Raw genomic sequence first — 21703 nt, forward strand, 5'->3', positions numbered from 1 at the left:
TTTTGAAGATCTGTGTGATATTGTTTCCCTTTGTGAAATGCAGGGCGATAACATCCAGCTAAATGGCATTGTTAGACAACAAAGTATCAAAAATAAAAGTGTCAGTACTTTTTATCCTGTTAATGCACGAAATTATGTGATAGAATTATTTCATTCTATCTTGGAACAGGATTTAATGGAATTATCAGTAAAAACTACAGAGAATAGAAATAAAGGATTGCACAATAATTTAAGTAAGAAAGAAATCACAGCATTAGATAAACTTGCTAATAATCCAGACATAGTGATAGTCAACTCAGACAAGGGAGGTTCCATTGTTATTTTAGATAAAATAGATTATCTAAAAGAGGCATATAGACAGTTGGAAGATCCACATACTTATAAGAAACTTACATTTAACCCTACCATCAAATTCCAGAGAGAGCTGAAACACCTATTAGACTTAGGGTTAGAAAATGCTATACTAACAATGAAAACCATTGAATATATATTTGTTGAACATCCCAGAGTACCGATTTTCAAATATCTGCCCAAAGTACATAAATCTCTAACCAATCCCCCAGGGAGACCGATTATTTCAGCTATTGGCTCTCTGGGGGAAAGATTAGGAGAATGGGTTGATGCACAGTTGCAGCCAATTGTGCAATCTCTGCCAGGCTTTCTCAGAGATACTAAACATCTGCTTAGACTAACACAAAATTTTGTATGGGAAAAAAATTAACAGTTTGTAACCATTGATGCAATCTCTTTATATTCTTGTATCCCTCATGAGCTAGGGATCAACTCTGTAAAAAGGATGCTTGAAAGATACTCAGGATATGATCATAAGCTGATTATATTTTACAGGCTATTTCGTTTTTGCTCTATCATAATTATTTTGTTTTCAATGGGGAGTTTTTCCTGCAGTTGAGAGGAACAGTTATGGGGGCAAAATTTGCCCCCTCATATGCGAATCTGTTTCTGGCGGATTTCGAGTTAATCAAAGTTTTTGGGGAAGACAACAGGTTTAAGCATTGCATTAAAATGTACACCCGCTACATCGATGATATTTTGGTAGTTTGGGGGGGGCACTGGTGATGAATTGACAGATTTTGTTGGTGATTTGAACAATAACAATGTCAATCTTGGTTTCACCTTTAGTGCCTCACAGAATTCCATACCTTATCTTGATGTATTGTTAGGTCATGATGATCAGGCTATGGTGACTGAAGTATTTAGAAAAGAAATCTCTGGCAATACTATCTTACGTGCTGATTCCCTGCATCCTAAACATCTGAAAAAAGGTATACCGAAGGGACAGTATTTTAGGCTGAGGCGTAATTGTACAAACTTAGAAAGTTATTGGAAACATGCTAATAGTCTAACTATACGTCTAACAGAGAGGGGCTATGATCAAGGTAGTCTTAAAAAAACTATCTTCTATGGTAGCAGGTTTTGATAGAACTAAATTATTGAAAGAAAAGGAACATAATTTAGAAACAGTGACCAATCAAAAAGGGTTGAAATTTATAACTAAATATAGCTCACAATTCAATGACATCTGTAATATTATCAGAAAGAGGTTACCACTCTTAGAGAGAGATGAGGATTTGAGGTTGATCCCTAAAAATTGTAAATTCATTTCCTGTAGATCGGATACGATTGGAGATAAGATCAATAAAAACTTTAGCTCTAATACAGGAGATAGAAGTACCACCCCTAGTTCTTGGCTACCAGGTAGAATAGGCTTCTACAAATGCAGAGGTAGACCATGCAAAAGCTGTGAATATGCACTAGTGGGTGAGACGTTTACCTCCAGTAATACAGGTAAAATTTATAAGATACGTGAGCGTATGAATTGTAAATCTGACTTCATTATTTATTTGATCACGTGTACCTGCTGTAATTTTCAATATGTGGGACTCACCTCTAGAAATCTAAAAGACAGGATCAGGGAACATTTGTTGTCCCTTGAGGCAGAAGAACCTAAAACACCGGTGGCTAAACATTTTTTCAATCATGAAGATAAGTTTAATCATTTTAGGTTCCAAGGAATAGGAATAGAAAACAAGTTAAAATAGGATTAAGGGGTGAAGACAGGTACAAAGCTCTTAGCAAAAGAGAAGTATTTTGGATTTATACACTTAGAATTGGAAGTCCACTAGGTATAAATAAAATCAGCTATGTCAAACTTTTTATTGATAGATAAATATGACTTAGGTTTTACATTGCATGATAGTCAGAGTTACTATTCTAGTTGCTTATCTTTCTTACCCTGTCTGACATAATTATAATGGATTTAGATCTGTCATGTTTGAATTTAAGTCATTGACAATTATAATTATAATTCTGCTCTGCTTGATTTTGATTGGTAGATATCTGTTTTAATATTCATTGGCTAATAACATTATTTCTAATATATATATATATATATATATATATATATATATATATATATATATATATATATATATATATATATAAAAGATGAAAATGATGGATTTGCAATGGAATATTAAAGAAATTGAATTTTCACTATTTTCTCTTCAACAAATGTTAAAGATTGAACGATTCAGAATAGTTGGTCTGAAACCCACTGTGATTATAATCATGTCCTTCACCACTGAGTGTCTAGTTGAACACGTTTCGTAGCAGTTAGCTTAGTGTCTTGTGCTGCTCTTGTTTGCCTGCAATAGCTTTCTATATGGTCAGTTTGCATTTAACTTTTATATCCAAGCTACATAAATTGGGGCTGACATGAGCAGAGTTACTGGCTATATGTTAGGAAACGTGAAGTGGAACTTTTTCGATATTTATTTGTTAACAATCTATCTAAAGATATGGTCCCAAGCGCTAGTAATGTCTTAACTTTTAAGAAAACTAACTGTTTTTAAATAAGAGTGTGTTTTTTACCTTTATCTATTATACATACTGTTTGGTAAAGTAAACATGGAGTTAATGTGTGTGTCTCCATTTGAACATGTTGATTGGTTCTTACGTGAGACACATCCTAGATTTAACAGCTGTGTTTAGCGCTCTATCCTGTGCTCTGATGAACTGCCCGTGAGGCAGGAAACGCGTCAGCCGTGGATTCTGACAGTGTGCTGTGCCTTTGTACGATTTTAATGCAAGTATAATAAAGACTAACTTTTAAATGGATGCTTTCTCTCCCTGCCTTTCTTTACCGGTACTGTGAAAGTGTGTGATATTGATGTTTGTTCCTTGGATGGAAGAATAGGGGCATTGGAGAGCACTAACAGCACCGGAGAAGTAGCAGCATTTTACCTGCGTGACGTAGCAGGTAATTTACCTAGGCGGCACAGGTGTTTTTCTGCCGACATTATTGTGTATACACAACAAGCTGCACGCTCTCACTGTGGCAGCGTGGGAGAGACTTTCTCAACAGTCGGTGGGATCTACTGTGCGGTAAGCCTGAGTGATTTACAGTACTTCAATTGTGTACACTTATTTTGCATAAACTTGGTGTAATCCGCGAATGTGGGATTCCTGTGTGGAGTTGTTTTCACCAAGTGATTTATATTTTACAACGAATATATTGTCTGCGTGTATCTCCACAAAGTTGGTATTGAATCAGTTTCTTTTGGCACAGGTTACAAATGGCATCGCTGTTGTCCGAGGCAGACACACACAAAAAATGCCACACTGCTGAGCTCTGCGATGACGGCATTCTGGTGGTGGCAACAGCATGCATTGATTGGCGTGCTGTCTGGCTGACCCCGGGTGCCGATGCATGCTGTCTGACTGTGCCACTAGCTCCTTGCGATGACCTCCCCCTGCTTCCAACTCGTCTCCTCCTCCTCCTCTCTGTCTCCCCATCTGAACTTTCCCCCCTGTTCTTCTTCTCTTCTAGCGGGCACCCACGTGACATCCACGGATGCATCATCATCATCAACTGCTTCACTTGTATCTGACAAATCAACAAAGGAAGCAGCAGTGGGTACAACATCATCATCATCATCACACCGTACGTCCATGTGTGTAATGCTGCCTGACTGAGGCATATCACTGTTATCTACATCCTCTGTCAATGATGGTTGCGCATCACTCATTTCTTCCAACTGATGTGTAATAAACTCCTCTGACACATCAAGTGAAGCGGCTGTGGTGCTAGTGTTGGTGGTGGTGGCAGGCGGGCGAGTGGTGGTAACTTGAGAGGTGCCCGAAGATAAGCTGGAGGAGGATGGTGCGTCAAGGTTCGGAGCGGAAGCTATAGAAGATTGGGTGTCCTTTGTAAAAAAGTCAACTATGTCCTCTTCAGAACTTTTCGAGTTCATCGGACATGGCCTCTGAACACTGGGCATTATTCTACGGCCAAAGGGAATCACAGCACAGCGATCACGACGGCACCTGCGGGGTGGCCTGCCTCTGCCTGTCATTTTTTTTTAAATGTACACTTACACTACTATTAAACAAGATATGAGTGGTGGCACTGGGCAAGTGGGCACAGTATAAGCTGTGAGCCTGACACAAAAAAAGCAGACTGATGTTTGACAGTCCAAAAAGTTTTTATTTTTTTAAATGCACACTTACACTACTATTAAACAAGATATGAGTGGTGCCACTGAGCAAGTGGGCACAGTATACACTGTGAGCCTGGCACACACGTTGGCAGGCAGGCAAATGCAATTAGATTAAACAAGCAGACTGATGTTTCACAGTCAAAAAAGTTTTTTTTTTAATTATTTACACTACTGTTACACCAGATATGAGTGGTGGCACTGGGCAAGTGGGCCTGGCACACACACTAGCAGGCAGGCAACTGCAATTAGATTACACTAGCAGACTGATGTTTCACAGTCAAAAAAGTTTTTTTTTTTTAATTATTTACACTACTGTTACACCAGATATGAGTGGTGGCACTGGGCAAGTGGGCCAGGCACACACGTTGGCAGGCAGGCAAATGCAATTAGAATTACACTAGCAGACTGATGTTTCACCGTCAAAAAGTTTTTTTTTTTTTTAATTATTTACACTACTGTTACACTAGATATGAGTGGTGGCACTGGGCAAGTGGGCCTGGCACACACGCTAGCAGGCAGGCAACTGCAATTAGATTATGCTAGTTACACTTACACTACTATTAAACAAGATATGAGTGGTGTCACTGGGCAAGTGGGCACAGTATACGCTGTGAGCCTAACACAAAAAAGCAGACTGATGTTTGACAGTCCAAAAAGTTTTTATTTTTTTAAATGTACACTTACACTACTATTAAACAAGATATGAGTGGTGCCACTGAGCAAGTGGGCACGGTATAAACTGAGAGCCTGGCACACACGCTGGCAGGCAGGCAACTGCAATTAGATTAAACAAGCAGACTGATGTTTCACAGTAAAAAAAGTTTTTTTTTTTTAATTATTTACACTACTGTTACACCAGATATGAGTGGTGGCACCGGGCAAGTGGGCCTGGCACACATGCTAGCAGGCAGGCAACTGCATTTAGATTACACTAGCAGACTGATATTTCACAGTCAAAAAAGTTTTTTTTTTACATTATTTACACTACTGTTACACCAGATATGAGTGGTGGCACTGGGCAAGTGGGCCGGGCACACACGTTGGCAGGCAGGCAACTTCAATTAGAATTACACTAGCAGACTGATGTTTCACAGTCAAAAAACTTTTTTTTTTTTAAATTATTTACACTACTGTTACACCAGATATGAGTGGTGGCACTGAGCAAGTGGGCCTGGCACACACGCTAGCCGGCAACTGCAATTAGATTACACTAGCAGACTGATGTTTCACAGTCAAAAAAGTATTTTTTTTAAAATGATTTACACTACTGTTACACTAGATATGAGTGGTGGCACTGGGCAAGTGGGACAGGCACACACGTTGGCAGGCAGGCAACTGCAATTAGAATTACACTAGCAAACTGATGTTTCACAGTCAAAAAAATTTTTTAAAATTATTTACACTACTGTTACACCAGATATGAGTGTTGGCACTGGGCAAATGGGCCTGGCACACATGCTAGCAGGCAGGCAACTGCAATTAGATTACACTAGCAGACTGATGTTTCACAGTCAAAAAAGTTATTTTTTTTAATTTACACTACTGTTACAACAGATATGAGTGGTGGCACTAGTTGGCAAGTGGGTCTGGCACACACGCTGGCAGGCAGGCAACTACAATTAGATTACACTAGCAGACTGATGTTTCACAGTCAAAAAAGTTTTTTTTTTTAAAAAATGTACACTACTGTTACAACACATATGATTGGTGGCACTAGTTGGCAAGTGGGCCTGGAACACACGCTGGCTGGCAGGCAACTACAATTAGATTACACTAGCAGACTGATTTTTCACAGTCAAAGTTTTTTTTTTTTTTTAAATTTACACTACTGTTACAACAGATATGAGTGGTGGCACTGCAGGCAGGCAACTGCAATTAGATTAGATGATCTGATGTTCTAGCCCTAAAAAGGGCTTTTTAGGGTGCCGTCCTTACAGCAGAGATCAGATGAGTCCTTCAGGACTGTAGTGGACACTGAATACACTAGCCTAGCTATCAATTTCCCTAAAAAAATCAGCAGCAGCTACACTATCCCTCCTCTCACTAAGAATGCAGGATCAGAATGAATCTAAAATGGCTGCTGTCCAGGAGCTGGGAGAGTCTGGGAGGGAGTGTCTGCTGCTGATTGGCTGAAATGTGTCTGCAGACTGTGAGATACAGGGTCAAAGTTTACTCAATGATGACGAATAGGGGGCGGATCAAACATCGCATATGTTCGCCCGCGATGGCGAACACGAACAAGCTATGTTCGCTGGGAACTTTTCGACGGCGAACTATTCGGGACATCACTAGCTAAAATAAATACAAAATTACCTGTAAAATAAAACCTAACCTGCCTTACACTAAAAAACTAACATTACAATAAAATAAAATTAATTAAATTATTAAAATACAATTTTCCAAAAAAAAAAAAAAAAAACAATAAATTACAAAAAAACCCACGAAATTATCAAAAATAAAAACGAATTACTCCTAATCTAATAGCCCTATCAAAATAAAAAAGCCACCCCCAAAATAAAAAAAAACCTAGCCTACACTAAACTGCCAATGTCCCATTGCCCAAACCCTAAGCTAAAAAAAAACACCCAAAAAAACCTTAAAAAATCTAAGTCTTCATCCGGGTGGCCTCTGCCATTTTCATTCAGCCGGAGAAGTCCTCATCCAGACAGCAAGAGGTCTTCATCCAGATGGCATCTTCGATCTTCTATCTGATTGCAACAGCCAATAGAGTTCTTCCCTTTTAATTCCTATTAGCTGATAGAAATCTTTCAGCCAATAGGAATGTAAGGGACGCCATCTTGGATGATGTCACTTAAAGGGAAACTTTTAAGTGACATCCATCCAAATGCCCTTTTCAGGGCAATGGTTAGCTTAGGTTTATTTAGATAGGTTTTTATTTGGGGGGGTTGGTTGGGTGGTGGGTTTTACTGTTGGGGGGTGGTTGTATTTTTTTTTACAGGTAAAAGAGCTGATTTCTTTGGGGCAATGCCCTCAAAAGGCCCTTTTCAGGGCCATTGGTAGTTTAGTGTAGGCTAGTGTTTTTATTTTGGGTGGGCTTTTTTATTTTGATAGGGCTATTAGATTAGGAGTAATAAGTTTTTATTTTTGATAATTTCATTTTTTATTTTTTGTAATTTAGTGTTTATTTTTTTTGTAATTTAGAAAATTGTATTTTAATAATTTAATTAATTTTATTTTATTGTAATGTTAGTTTTTAGTGTAAGGCGGGTTAGGTTTTATTTTACAGGTAACTTTGTATTTATTTTAACTAGGTAGCTAGTAAATAGTTAATAACTATTTACTAACTAGTCTACCCAGTTAAAATAAATAAAAACTTGCATGTGAAATAAAAATAAAACCTAAGATAGTTTGTATTTAGTTTTAAATAGGACTTATTTTGTTAATAATTGTAAGGTTTATTTAGATTTATTTCAATTATATTTAAGTTAGGGGGTGTTAGGGTAAGGGTTAGACTTAGGCTTAGGGTTACGTTAGGGTTAGGGTTATGCTTAGGGTTAGGTTTAGGAGTAAAAATATTTAGTGTTAGTGATGTTGGAGGCCAGAGGTTTAGGGGATAATAACTTTAGTATAGTGGCGGAGACATTGGGGGCGGCAGATTAGGGGTTAATAACATTATGTAGGTGGCGGCGATGTCCGGGGTGGCAGATTAGGGGTGTTTAGATGTGGTTTTTATGTTAGGGTGTTACAGAGCTTTTGTTTCCGCAATCGCAGGTGTTAGGCTTTTTTTTTTGCTGGCTCTCCCCATTGATGTCTATGGGGAAATAGTGCACGAGCATGTCAAAGCAGCGCTTGTATTTCGGTGCGGTATGGAGCTCAACGTCACCATATCGCCCGCACAAGCCTGCTTTATCAAAACCTGTAATAGCAGCGCTATAGGGAGGTGAAATAACGCCGCTTTTGTGGCAGACGTTAATTTCCCTATAGCGCTGAAAACTCATAATCTAGCTGACTGTGAATAAAGAGAGCATGGACCTAAAGCAAATAATATAAAATACATATAGTAGCAAAATCATATATTTCCATGAAAAAATTATTCATAGTAAAGGTCAATTTTTTTTTTATGTGGAGCAACAAAGAAAATAAACTGAAAGGGACAGTCCAGTCAAAATTAAACTTTCATGATTCAGATAGGGCATGACATTTTAAACAACATTAAAATTTTCTTTTATTATCAAATGTGCTTTGTTCTTGTGGTTTTCTTTGTTGAAAGCTAAACCTAGGTAGGCTCTTATGCTAATTTCTAAGCCCTTTAAGGCCGCCTCGTATCTCAGTGCATTTTGACAGTTTTTCACTGCAAGACAGCAATAGATAATATTGTTCTCTCTCACGTGGAGTTACCTATGAGTCAGCACTGATTGGCTAAATTTCAAGCCTTTCAAAATAACTGATTTAAGGGGGCAGTCTTCAGAGGCTTAGATACAAGGTAATCACAGAGGTAAAAGGTGTAGTATTATAACCGTGTTGGTTATGCAAAACTGGGGAATGGATAATAAAGGGATTATCTATCTTTTTAAACAATAACAATTTTGGAGTAGACTGTCCCTTGAAGTAAAGTATTCATTGCAGATTATAATACAGTAACCCTAATCAGATCCATAGAAAATGTTCCACTTATAAACCACTTATAAACCAAGCAAGGAAAAGTTAAAGCAAATTATTTAAATAATGGACTTCAAAAGATGTAGAACAAAACAATCGTTCTTGCCCCAAACTCAGTGATTCACTGTGATGTTTATTTGCAAATCCACATGTTTATATTTTGTTGTAAATCTATTAGAGACAATTGGAACATTATTTTGTAATATATAAAGTTATATGAAACGGCGCATCTAAAATAGATTAAATAAAAGACTGTTTACTGCACTAGAACTGCACTGGTTTTCAAATCTGTCCTCAGGCCTCCCAAACAGGACACATTTTGTGGATATCTGAACTGGAGCACAGGTGAAATAATCAGCGGCTTACTAAACAAGGTTATTTTACTTGCTCTCATACACGGTAATCCAGAAAGCCTGGACTGTTGTGGAGGTTTGAAAACCAGTGCACTAGAAGTGAGCTATTTGAGCGCAGCGGGTTGCACTTGTATTATAAGTTGAAAGTAAACTGTTTTTGTTTATGCTTTAACACAATGCGAGTAAAGCCTGAAGTTAGGATATCGCATGCGGGATATCCTATTCCCCCAAAAAAGTCAATGGCGTAAAAAAAAGTGGGAAAAAACATCCCTATTCGCCAGCAAATAATCTCAAATTCTCAAGTGCGCTTACCCAACATGAAAATATGAATATTTCACATTACAATGTTCTTCACATAGAAGAATATGTTCTGTTTATTATTAAATACATTTTTCTACACAACAACAACAATAGAAACTTATCCCAGGCGAAACAAACACACTCTAGTGGATATCTGAACTCCGGTTTAAAATGTCACTTTAAGGCAATGTTCTGTGAAAAACAGGCATATAGGCATAATATACACACTCCCCAAAGAAGCTTCAACAACCTCAATCCTCCAAGGCATCCACTGATGCGGAATAGGGTGAAAGTAAAAGACTCACCCTTCTGCCATAGGAGGTTTCTTGTTGGCCCAAAAGAAACTTAGTAGCGAACTCCTCCGAGGTATAATCCTAAATGGGGACAATCTGCGGCTAAAGCCACCGGTTCACCTATAGGAATTAGCTCCTCTCCGTACTGCTTCTAGTTTCAAATGACGGGCCTCCGCAGCTTGGCGTGTGACGTCATCGGGGTTGTGCGTAGTTAGGGGTGTGCCGCCTTCAGCCTATCACCATCCAGGAAACACGGTGCTTGCACTGTATTGACTTCACAGTGTGAAAACCGAAGTTTGAGGATCTTCGAAGGGACAAACTGCCAAAGAACAGGGACTCCTTGTCATCCCAAAGTAAATAGATAGCAAAAGATGAGGCAGCAGTTGGTTCCTTGTATGCGTAAAAAACAATTCTTTATTCTTCTTGTTTAAAACATTACATCACATCACAGCAAACAGGTAAAAGGAATGCAGGTTTATGATTACGGCACTGCCGAAACTAGTCAACCACCTGCATTCCTTTTACCTGTTTGCTGTGATGTGATGTAATGTTTTAAACAAGAAGAATAAAGAATTGTTTTTTACGCATACAAGGAACCGACTGCTGCCTCATCTTTTGCTATCTATTTTTCTACACACACACACACATATATATATAGATGATTATATATATATATATATATATATATATATATATATATATATATATATAAAAATATATCTACATATATATATCTATATCTATCTATATCTATCTATCTATCTATCTATCTATCTATCTATCTATCTATATATATATATATATATATATATATATATATATAGTAATATCTATTTAAAAATACATAGAACATATTTTGCTATGTGCAGAACATTGGCATATGAAATATTTACAGTAAATACACAGTATAACACTTTATTAAAAATGAATATTTTATAAATATATTTTTACATGTGTGTATCTACTTTAAGGGACACTAAAATGGTAACCAAAATTTTTCCTTAAAGGGACACTGAACCCAAATTTTTTTCTTTCGTGATTCAGATAGAGCATGCAATTTTAAGCAACTTTCTAATTTACTCCTATTATAAAATTTTCTTCATTCTCTTGGTATCTTTATTTGAAATGCAAGAATGTAAGTTTAGATGCCGGACCATTTTTGGTGAACAACCTAGGTTGTTCTTGCTGATTGGTGATAAATTAATCCACCAATAAAAAAAGTGCTGTCAAGAGTACTGAAACAAAAAAAGCTTAGATGCCTTCTTTTTCAAATAAAGATAGCAAGAGAACGAAGAAAAATTGATAATAGGAGTAAATTACAAAGTTGCTTAAAATTGCATGCTCTATCACAATCACAGAATAAAAAATTGGGTTCAGTGTCCCTTTAATGATTCAGATAGAGAATGCAATTTTAAGCAACTTTCTAATTTACTCCTTTTATCATTTTTCTTTATTTTCTTGGTATCTTTATTTGAAAAAACAGGAATGTAAGCTTACGAGCCGGCATCATCTTTGCTTCAGAGTCTGGGTAGCACTTGCTTATTGGTGGCTAAATGTAGCCTCATATCTTTGAGCCCTTATAACTTTTTTGTGCAATATTTTTTTTGAAATAATTTTTAATAATTATTATCAGAAAGTGTTATTATGAGTGTAAGTATACTTTGTAATGTAATTTTGTTGAGTTTTGTGACACTTTTTTTTTGTTTTGTGAAACAGTTAACCAGAGCTCTAAGGAAACAGTAATCATTTTAGCATTAATGGCGATTGAACTCAAGTGATCACATTTATTTTCAACTTGTAATACAAGCGAAAAAAACGATGTGCGCAAACACTCACAATAAATCCCCTAATGCTTGTGCATAATTGTTAGCGCTCTACTCGTAATCTGGTCTCAGGTGTTAGAAAAAAAAGTCAGGTAAAGGACTTTAAAGATACATACATACAGTATACATGTCTAAAGATGAATATCTATGTATATATTTTTTTTTACTAAAGTTTACCTAATTTTATTTGAAGCAATTTATAGCATATTGATTTGTCATTTTTGCATCACAAAATGGGGTATCAAGACATATTTTTTCTTGCCAAAAATCAAGGGTTACATTATTGTAAATATCTAAGTATTCATTCAACTTATATGTCACGTGGGAACTCATCTTCAAAGAAAGTATTTCTGTTGTCAATAAAATATCTGACCCATATGCTGTAACTTTTGTAATTTTCCTCTTAGGAATTTGTCTAATTTTAGGGTTGAAGTAGTAAGAACAGAATACTTATTGAAACAACTGTAGTTTAACTGAGCTCCCCTTGAAGAAATGCCAATAAATTTTATGTCTGACTTACTTCTAAATACTGTTACATTGACAAAGGGCTATTGATAATGACTTGTTAACAGGTATGCAGCTGTATTTTCACCATATGGGTTGTTCATTACTTAAAATAATAAAACTCATATAGTTGTCTTTAAAAGGCAATGAATTCTACAATTATTATAACATCCCTCATTATTATCATTATTTGTCAGAAATTATTTGTAAAGGATGGGCAAATTCTGTAGCGCTGGGTATATGAATAGTGGTAAACAATGATATTGATCCATAGTAAAATAAATACAGATAAATTAAATAAACTGAACAAAGCAAATTAATACAATGGGGGATATTTACCAAAGCTTCAACTGAAAATACGCTTGAATCCTGCGTCGTATTTGTCGCAAGATTGATCCGCCGTAGTTAACAAAGTGTCAAGTTCGTCAAATGTTGATCGATGCTTGCATCACTACAGATGTTTCAAATTCACATTCGACTCTATTGGACCCTTTTCCCAATTTATCAAACATTTAACAGGTACGCTCGCATCTATCCTGACACAACATACCTAGTTTTCAATCCGCCACCCTTGAGGCCGCAGATGCCATAGAAATCAATGGGAGTCTGAAAACACAGAAAGCTTATGTTCGATGCTGCAAGAGAATGAAGTATAGCATATAATAAAAGAAAATTAGAAATTTTATTAAAATTGTATACCCTTTCTAAATCAAACATATTATTGCTCCACATTTGGTGCACTAGTAGATATAGGGATAAAAATGAAAAATACGTTACTACTTATGGATTATTTTACAACTTTGTCTCTCATAACAAAAGAAGGGGACATTATTATTTCTCCAAATTTGTTGCAAAGTTTTGCCCCGAACTTGTTGCACTAATAGATATAGATAAAAATGAAATAAATACACAACATAATATAGCTAACTTCCTTTTTATCTTTTTGGAAAAATCTATTTGCACCATGTTTAAGCCATGTAATACAAGTCCCACTCTCCACTTTGCAACAAATTTGACGCAACACTTTTCGCACCAATTATGACGCAAACTCCTAAACAACCCACACACTAGTGAATTTTTCAACCACTTTTGATTGGAATATGCATAATCACATGATTTATTACATCAGCCAATCTGATTCAAATAAACATTTTAAACTATCACTAACAAATCAAATTGCTTGATACTTGTGTCATTGATCACTCATCAGAACTTGTAAGTGCCATTTGTTACATTGTGTATTATACTTTGAAAGTATGTATATGTGAAATTAGTATTAAAAATAAACATTGATGCTGACATTAGAACACACAGTGTAATATTTTTGATGATGATTTTAAAATTCGAATTGATGTTTGATTCAATATAATCTTGAGCTGATAGCTCAAAGGGATAGCCCACCTAACATTAAACTGTCATGAATCAGATACAGCAGAAATTAAAATCACCTATTTACTGTCATGCTATTTTCAGTGTATTTCTTCCTTCTCTTGAATTTCCTTTTCAGTAAGAAATGTCATCTTGTATGCCAGCCCATTTTGTAACACCTGTGTAGGGGTGGTTTTTAAAACTAGATTGCAATAAGGAGGGGTTACACAGGTACAGAGAGAAAACTGGCCCAGAGAGAAAACAGGCCCAGATCTTAAAATACCCATTAATTGCAAATAAATACATATGATACCCTAATGACATGTTATATTAGCAATTATTCCTGCTCAGAAAAATAATACATTTACACTATATACATATAGTGGTATAAATAAACACAGAGATATGAAAGACAACATTGTTTAGAACAAAAAAAAGGAATTTAGGGACATGTAAATATGGTTGCAAAAGATTTCTGACATAACACAAACACATATATACAGTATATATATTTATATATGTTTGATTGTGAGCCTGCATTGTGTGGCTGTTTAGGGACCCAGGTTTATTTGGAAGAAACCTTGACGAGGTACCTGGGCTTTTCCCATTTGGCCAGATGTGGTAACTAATTCTTCCTGCTTTTTATCTTAGTTGAGAGCTTGTGAGTGAGTGCTGGACTTTTTCTGTGTGTTATATATATATATATATATATATATATATATATATATATATATATATATATATACAAGTATGTGCAAAGATATATGTACAAATTCTAGCATTAATAATTAGTGATGTCGCGAACCTAAAATTTTGCGTTCCACAACTGTTCACGAATGGGCGAACCGGGGGAACCGCCATAGACTTCAAAAGGCAGGCAAATTTTAAAACCCACAGGGACTCTTTCTGGCCACAATAGTGATGGAAAAGTTGTTTCAAGGGTACTAACACCTGGACTGTGGCATGCCGGAGGGGGATCCATGGCAAAACTCCCATGGAAAATTACATAGTTGATGCAGAGTCTGGTTTTAATCCATAAAGGGCATAAATCACCTAACATTGCTAAATTGTTTGGAACAACGTGCTTTAAAACATCAGGTATGATGTTGTATCGATCAGGTAGTGTAAGGGTTATGCCCGCTTCACAGTGACAGACCAAACTCCCCGTTTAAAGGGACAGTCTACACCAGAATTTTTATTGTTTTAAATATAGATAATCTCTTTATTACCCATTTCCCAGTTTGCATAACTAACACATTTATAATAATATACTTTTAACCTCTGTGATTATCTTGTATCTAAGCCTCTGCAAACTGCCCCTTTTTTCAGTTCTTTTGACAGACTTGCAGTCTAGCCAATCAGTGCCTGCTCCCATATAACTTCTTGTGCACGAGCACAGTGTTATCTATATGAAATACGTGAACTAACACCCTCTAGTGGTGAAAAAATGTTAAAATGCAATCTGAAAGAGGTGGGCTTCAAGGTCTAAGAAATTAGCATATGAACCTCCTAGGTTAAGCTTTCAACTAAGAATACCAAGAGAACAAAGCAAAATTGATGATAAAAGTAAATTGGAAAATTGTTTAAAATTACATGCTTTATCTGAATCATGAAAGTTTATTTTGGCCTAGACTGTCCCTTTAACGCACCGCAAACAACCGCAAACAGTCCATTTGCACAACCGCAAACTCCCCATTTGCACAAGGTTGGATACCAAGCTAGCCATGTCCCGTTTCTTGTCCTCACTGATGTCATTGAAGGTCTCTTCCTCCACCCAGCCACGTACAACACCAAGAGTCCCTGAAAGGTGACAACAAGCCCCCTGGGACGCCTGCTGTGTTTGGTCTTCCACCTCCTCAAAGCCACCTTCCTCCTCTGACTCCTCTTCTTCAGACTCCTCTCTCTGCGTTGCCTCTTTCTGCATTATTATAAGGTGTGTTAAGTAGTACTATTCCTATCAGTTTAATCCCTGTTATGTCCCCTATCAGGGGACGTGTATATGGCATTGATTTTAGGAACCGGGAGATGGAAAAAGATGCTCGGTCGGTCCTCCTACTTCAAATTTGGGGCACTGCGTGTGCAATCTAATGTGCCACCATATAGGAGTGGTGTGTTAAGTAGTACTATTCTTATCAGTTTAATCCCTGTTACGTCCCCTATCAGGGGACGTGTATATGGCATGGATTTTAGGAACCGGGAGATAGAAAAAGATGCTTGGTCGGACCTCCTACTTCAAATTTGGGGCACTGCGCATGCAATCTAATGTGCCACCAGATAGGAGTGGTGTGTTAAGTAGTACTATTCTTATCAGTTTAATCCCTGTTACGTCCCCTATCAGGGGACGTGTATATGGCATCGATTTTAGGAACCGGGAGATGGAAAAAGATGCTTGGTCAGTCCTCCTACTTCAAATTTGGGGCACTGCGCGTGCAATCTAATGTGCCACCAGATAGGAGTGGTGTGTTAAGTAGTACTATTCTTATCAGTTTAATCCCTGTTACGTCCCCTATCAGGGGATGTGTATATGGCATCGATTTTAGGAACCGGGAGATGGAAAAAGATGCTTGGTCGGTCCTCCTACTTCAAATTTGGGGCACTGCGCGTGCAATCTAATGTGCCACCAGATAGGAGTGGTGTGTTAAGTAATACTATTCCTATCAGTTTAATCCCTGTTATGTGCCTTTTTTTTGGTTTGGTTTTTGAAGCCACAGTGCAGCACCAGAGGCCAGAAAAATTGTACACATGGCTGAAAAATTAGGTATTGTTGCAGCCGCTGCTGTAGCAGCGGCCAGAAAAATTGATGTTTGTTTCCCAGGCAGAAAGTGCCCTAAAACATTGTGGCTTGAACCCTAGTTGGTGGCAAGTAAGTCATGCAAGTCATCCGGCATTCAGAGATAAAATACAGCAGCGTGTGGACCATTTTTAGCCCAAGGCAGCTCATCTCATCAAGCCTTTTTTAGTCTAATGTATCGCCCACTGTAAGTCCCTTCGGGATCCATCCCTCATTCATCTTAATAAAGGTGAGGTAATCTAGACTTTTTTGACCTAGGCGACTTCTCTTCTCAGTGACAATAACTCCTGCTGAACTGAATGTCCTTTCTGACAGGACACTTGAAGCGGGGCAGGCCAGAAGTTCTATCGCAAATTGGGATAGCTCAGGCCACAGGTCAAGCCTGCACACCCAGTAGTCAAGGGGTTCATCACTCCTCAGAGTGTCGATATCTGCAGGTAAGGCGAGGTAGTCTGCTACCTGTCGGTCGAGTCATTCTCTGAGGGTGGACCCTGAAGGGCTGTGGCGATTACTAGGACTTAAAAAGCTCTGCATGTCCTCCATCAACAACACGTCTGTACAGCGTCCTTTCCTTGCCGGCGTGGTCGTGGGAGGAGGAGGATTACTTTCACCTCTTCCCCTATTAGATTCCCGTTGTGCTGTGACATCACCCTTATTCGCTGTGTAAAGCATACTTTTTAATTTATTTTGGAACTGCTGCATCCTTTCCGACTTGCGGGAATTCAGTAACATTTCAGGCACTTTATGCTTATACCGGTGGTCTAGTAGCGTGGACACCCAGTACAGGTCGTTCTCCTTCAGCCTTTTTATACGAGGGTCCCTCAACAGGCACGACAGCATGAAAGACCCCATTTGCACAAGGTTGGATGCCGAGCTACTCATGTCCCGTTCCTTGTCCTCAGTGATCTCACTGAAGGTATCTTCTTCCCCCCAGCCACGTACAACACCACGGGTACCAGATAGGTGACAACGAGCACCCTGGAATGAGTGTTGTAGTTGGTCTTCCTCCTCCTCCTCAAAGCCACATTCCTCCTCTGACTCCTCTTCCTCACAATCCTCTTCCAGCTTTGCCGCAGGTCCAGCAAGCAATGCTTATAAGGCTGTTTCTGGTGGTGATGGTGACCACAACTCTTCCTCTTCACGCTCATCTACGGCCTGATCCAGCACTCTTCGCAGGACACACTCCAGGAAGAAAACAAATGGTATGATGTCGCTGATGGTGCCTTCAGTGTGACTGACTAGGTTTGTCACCTCCTCAAAAGGATGCATGAGCCTACAGGCATTGCGCATGAGCGTCCAGTAATGTGGCAAAAAAATTCCCAGCTCAGCAGAGGCTGTCCTAGCACCCCGGTCATACAAATAGTCGTTAACGGCTTTTTCTTGTTGGATCAGGCGGTCGAACATTAGGAGTGTTGAATTCCAACGTGTCGGGCTGTCGCAAATCAAGCGTCTCACTGGCATGTTGTTTCGCCGCTGGATATCTGAAAAGTGCACCATAGCCGTGTAGGAACGCCTGAAATGGCCATACACCTTCCTGGCCTGCTTCAGGAAGTCCTGTAAGCCTGGGTACTTATGCACAAAACGTTGTTTGATCAGATTCCACACATGTGCCAGGCACGGCACATGTGTCAACTTGCCCAATTTCAATGCCGCCAGCAAATTTCTTCCGTTGTCACTAACCACTTTGCCAATCTCCAGTTGGTGCGGAGTCAGCCACTGATCCACCTGTGCATTCAGGGCGGACAGGAGTTCTGGTCCGGTGTGACTCTCTGCTTTCAGGCAAGTCAAACCCAAGACGGCGTGACACTGCTGTATCCGGGATGTGGAATAGTACCTGGGGGGTGCCGTTGATGTGGAGCAAGACGCAGCAGCAGAAGAGGACTCAGCCAAGGAGGTTATGGAAGAGAATGGAGTAGGAGGAGTAGAGGAGGTGGCAGCAGGCCTGCCTGCAAGTCGTGGCGGTGTCACCAACTCCTCTGCAGAGCCACGGATTCCATGCTTGGCAGCCGTCAGCAGGTTTAACCAATGCGCAGTGTAGGTGATATACCTGCCCTGACCATGCTTTGCAGACCAGGTATCAGTGGTCAGATGGACCCTTGCCCCAACACTGTGTGCCAGACATGCCATTACTTCCTTTTGCACAATCGAGTACAGGTTGGGGATTGCCTTTTGTGCAAAGAAATTTCGGCCGGGTACCTTCCACTCCGGTGTCCCAATAGCTACAAATTTTTGGAATGCCTCAGACTCCACCAGCTTGTATGGTAAAAGCTGGCGAGCTAAGAGTTCAGATAAGCCAGCTGTCAGATGCCGGGCAAGGGGGTGACTTTGTGACATTGGCTTCTTACGCTCAAACATGTCCTTGACAGACACCTGACTGTGGGCAGATGAGCAGGAACTGCTCAAGGCGAGACACGGAGTGGCGGATGGTTGAGAGGGGGGAAGGAGGACAGCAGTGGTTGACGTGGCTGAAGATGCTGCACTAGGAGGAGGATGGCGGCTTTGAGTTTGTGTGCTGCTTGTACTCATGTGTTGATCTGATAGGCGTTTGTGATGTGCGATCATGTGCCTTTGCAAAGCAGTTGTACCTAGGTGGGTGTTGGACTTCCCATGACTCAGTTTCTTTTGGCACAGGTTGAAAATGGCATCGCTGTTGTCAGAGGCAGACACACAAAAAAATGCCACACTGCTGAGCTCTGCGATGACGGCATTCTGGTGGTGGAAAGAGCATGCGTTGATTGGCGTGCTGTCTGGTTGACCCCGGGTGCCGATGCATGCTGTCTGACTCTGCCACTAGCTCCTTGCGATGACCTTCCCCTCCTTCCAACTCGTCTTCTCCTCCTCTCTGTCTCCCCCATCTGAACTTTCCCCCTGTTCTTCTTCTCTTCTATCGGGCACCCACGTGACATCCACGGACGCATCGTCATCATCAACCGCTTCACTTGTATCTGACAAGTCAACAAAGGAAGCAGCAGCGGGTACAACATCATCATCATCACACCGGACGTCCATGTGTGTAATGCTGACTGAGACATATCCCTGTTATCTACATCCTCTGGCAATTATGGTTGCGCATTACTATCACTCATTTCTTCCAACTGATGTGTAAATAACTCCTCTGACAGATCAAGTGAAGCGGCTGTGGTGCTAGTGTTGGTGGTGGCGGCAGGCGGGCGAGTGGTAACTTGAGAGGTGCCCGAAGCTAAGCTGGAGGAGGATGGTGCGTCAAGGTTCCGAGCGGAAGCTGTAGAAGATTGGGTGTCCTGTGCTAGCCAGTCAACTATGTCCTCAGAGTCAGAAATGTTCGAGTTCGGGGTACGTAGCCTCTGAACACTGGGCATTATTCTAGGGCCAAAGGGAATCACAGCACCACGAATACGACGGCCCCTGCCGGGTGGCCTGCCTCTGCCTGTCATTTTTTTTTTGATTAGTGGTACTATGCGTGCAAGCTACTATGATAACAGATATGAGTGGCACTGTGCACAGGCAGAAGTTGGCAGAGTAGACGCTGTAGGCCTGACACACACGCTTGCAGACAACTAACTGCTATTCAATCTATTACAGTCAAAAAAATTTTTTTTTTTTTAAATGTACACTACTGTTACACCAGATATGAGTTGCACTGGTGTGACACTGTGCCCTGGCAGGCAGGCAGGCACTGAAACGCACACGTGTGAAGGAAACTGACTGCTATTATTTAACACAGTCAAAAAAGTGTTTTTTTTTTTTTAAATGTACACTACTGTTACACCACATATGAGTTGCACTGGGGTGACACTGTGCCCTGGCAGGCAGGCACTGAAACGCACACGTGTGAAGGAAACTGACTGCTATTATTTAACACAGTCAAAAAAGTGTTGTTGTTTTTTTTTAAATCTACACTACTGTTACACCAGATATGAGTTGCACTGGGGTGACACTGTGCCCTGGCAGGCAGGCACTGAAAAACACACGTGTGAAGGAAACTGACTGCTATTATTTAACACAGTCAAAAAAGTGTTGTTTTTTTTAAATCTACACTACTGTTACACCACATATGAGTTGCACTGGGGTGTCACTGTGCCCTGGCAGGCAGGCACTTAAACGCACACGTGTGAAGGAAACTGACTGCTATTATTTAACACAGTCAAAAAAGTGTTGTTTTTTTTTTTTTAAATCTACACTACTGTTACACCAGATATGAGTTGCACTGGGGTGACACTGTGCCCTGGCAGGCAGGCACTTAAACGCACACGTGTGAAGGAAACTGACTGCTATTATTTAACACAGTCAAAAAAGTGTTGTTTTTTTAAAATCTACACTACTGTTACACCTGTTATGAGTTGCACTGGGGTAACACTGTGCCCTGGCAGGCAGGCACTTAAACGCACACGTGTGAAGGAAACTGACTGCTATTATTTAACACAGTCAAAAAAGTGTTGTTTTTTTTAAATCTACACTACTGTTACACCAGATATGAGTTGCACTGGGGTGACACTGTGCCCTGGCAGGCAGGCACTTAAACGCACACGTGTGAAGGAAACTGACTGCTATTATTTAACACAGTCAAAAAAGTGTTTTTTTTTTTTTTTAAATCTACACTACTGTTACACCAGATATGAGTTGCAGTGGGGTGACACTGTGCCCTGGCAGGCAGGCTCTTAAACGCACACGTGTGAAGGAAACTGACTGCTATTATTTACCACAGTCAAAAAAGTGTTGTCTTTTTAAATCTGCACTACTGTTACACCAGATATGAGTTGCACTGGGGTGACACTGTGCCCTGGCAGGCAGGCATTTAAACGCACACGTGTGAAGGAAACTGACTGCTATTATTTAACACAGTCAGAAAAGTTTTTTTTTTTAAATCTACACTACTGTTACACCAGATATGAGTGGTGGCACTGGGCAAGTGGGCACAGTATACGCTGTGAGCCTGACACACACGCTGGCAGGCAGGCAACTGCAATTAGATTACACAGGAAAAAAAAAAAGCAGCCCTAAAAATGGCTTTTTGGGGTGCTGTCCTTACAGCAGAGATCAGATGAGTCCTTCAGGACTCTAGTGGACACTGAATACACTAGCCTAGCTATAGATTTCCCTACTAAATCAGCAGCAGCTACTCTGTCCCTCCTCTCACTAACAATGCAGCTTC

Source organism: Bombina bombina, chromosome 4 (genome assembly GCF_027579735.1).
Source record: "Bombina bombina isolate aBomBom1 chromosome 4, aBomBom1.pri, whole genome shotgun sequence".
In the NCBI taxonomy this organism is placed as follows: domain Eukaryota; kingdom Metazoa; phylum Chordata; class Amphibia; order Anura; family Bombinatoridae; genus Bombina; species Bombina bombina.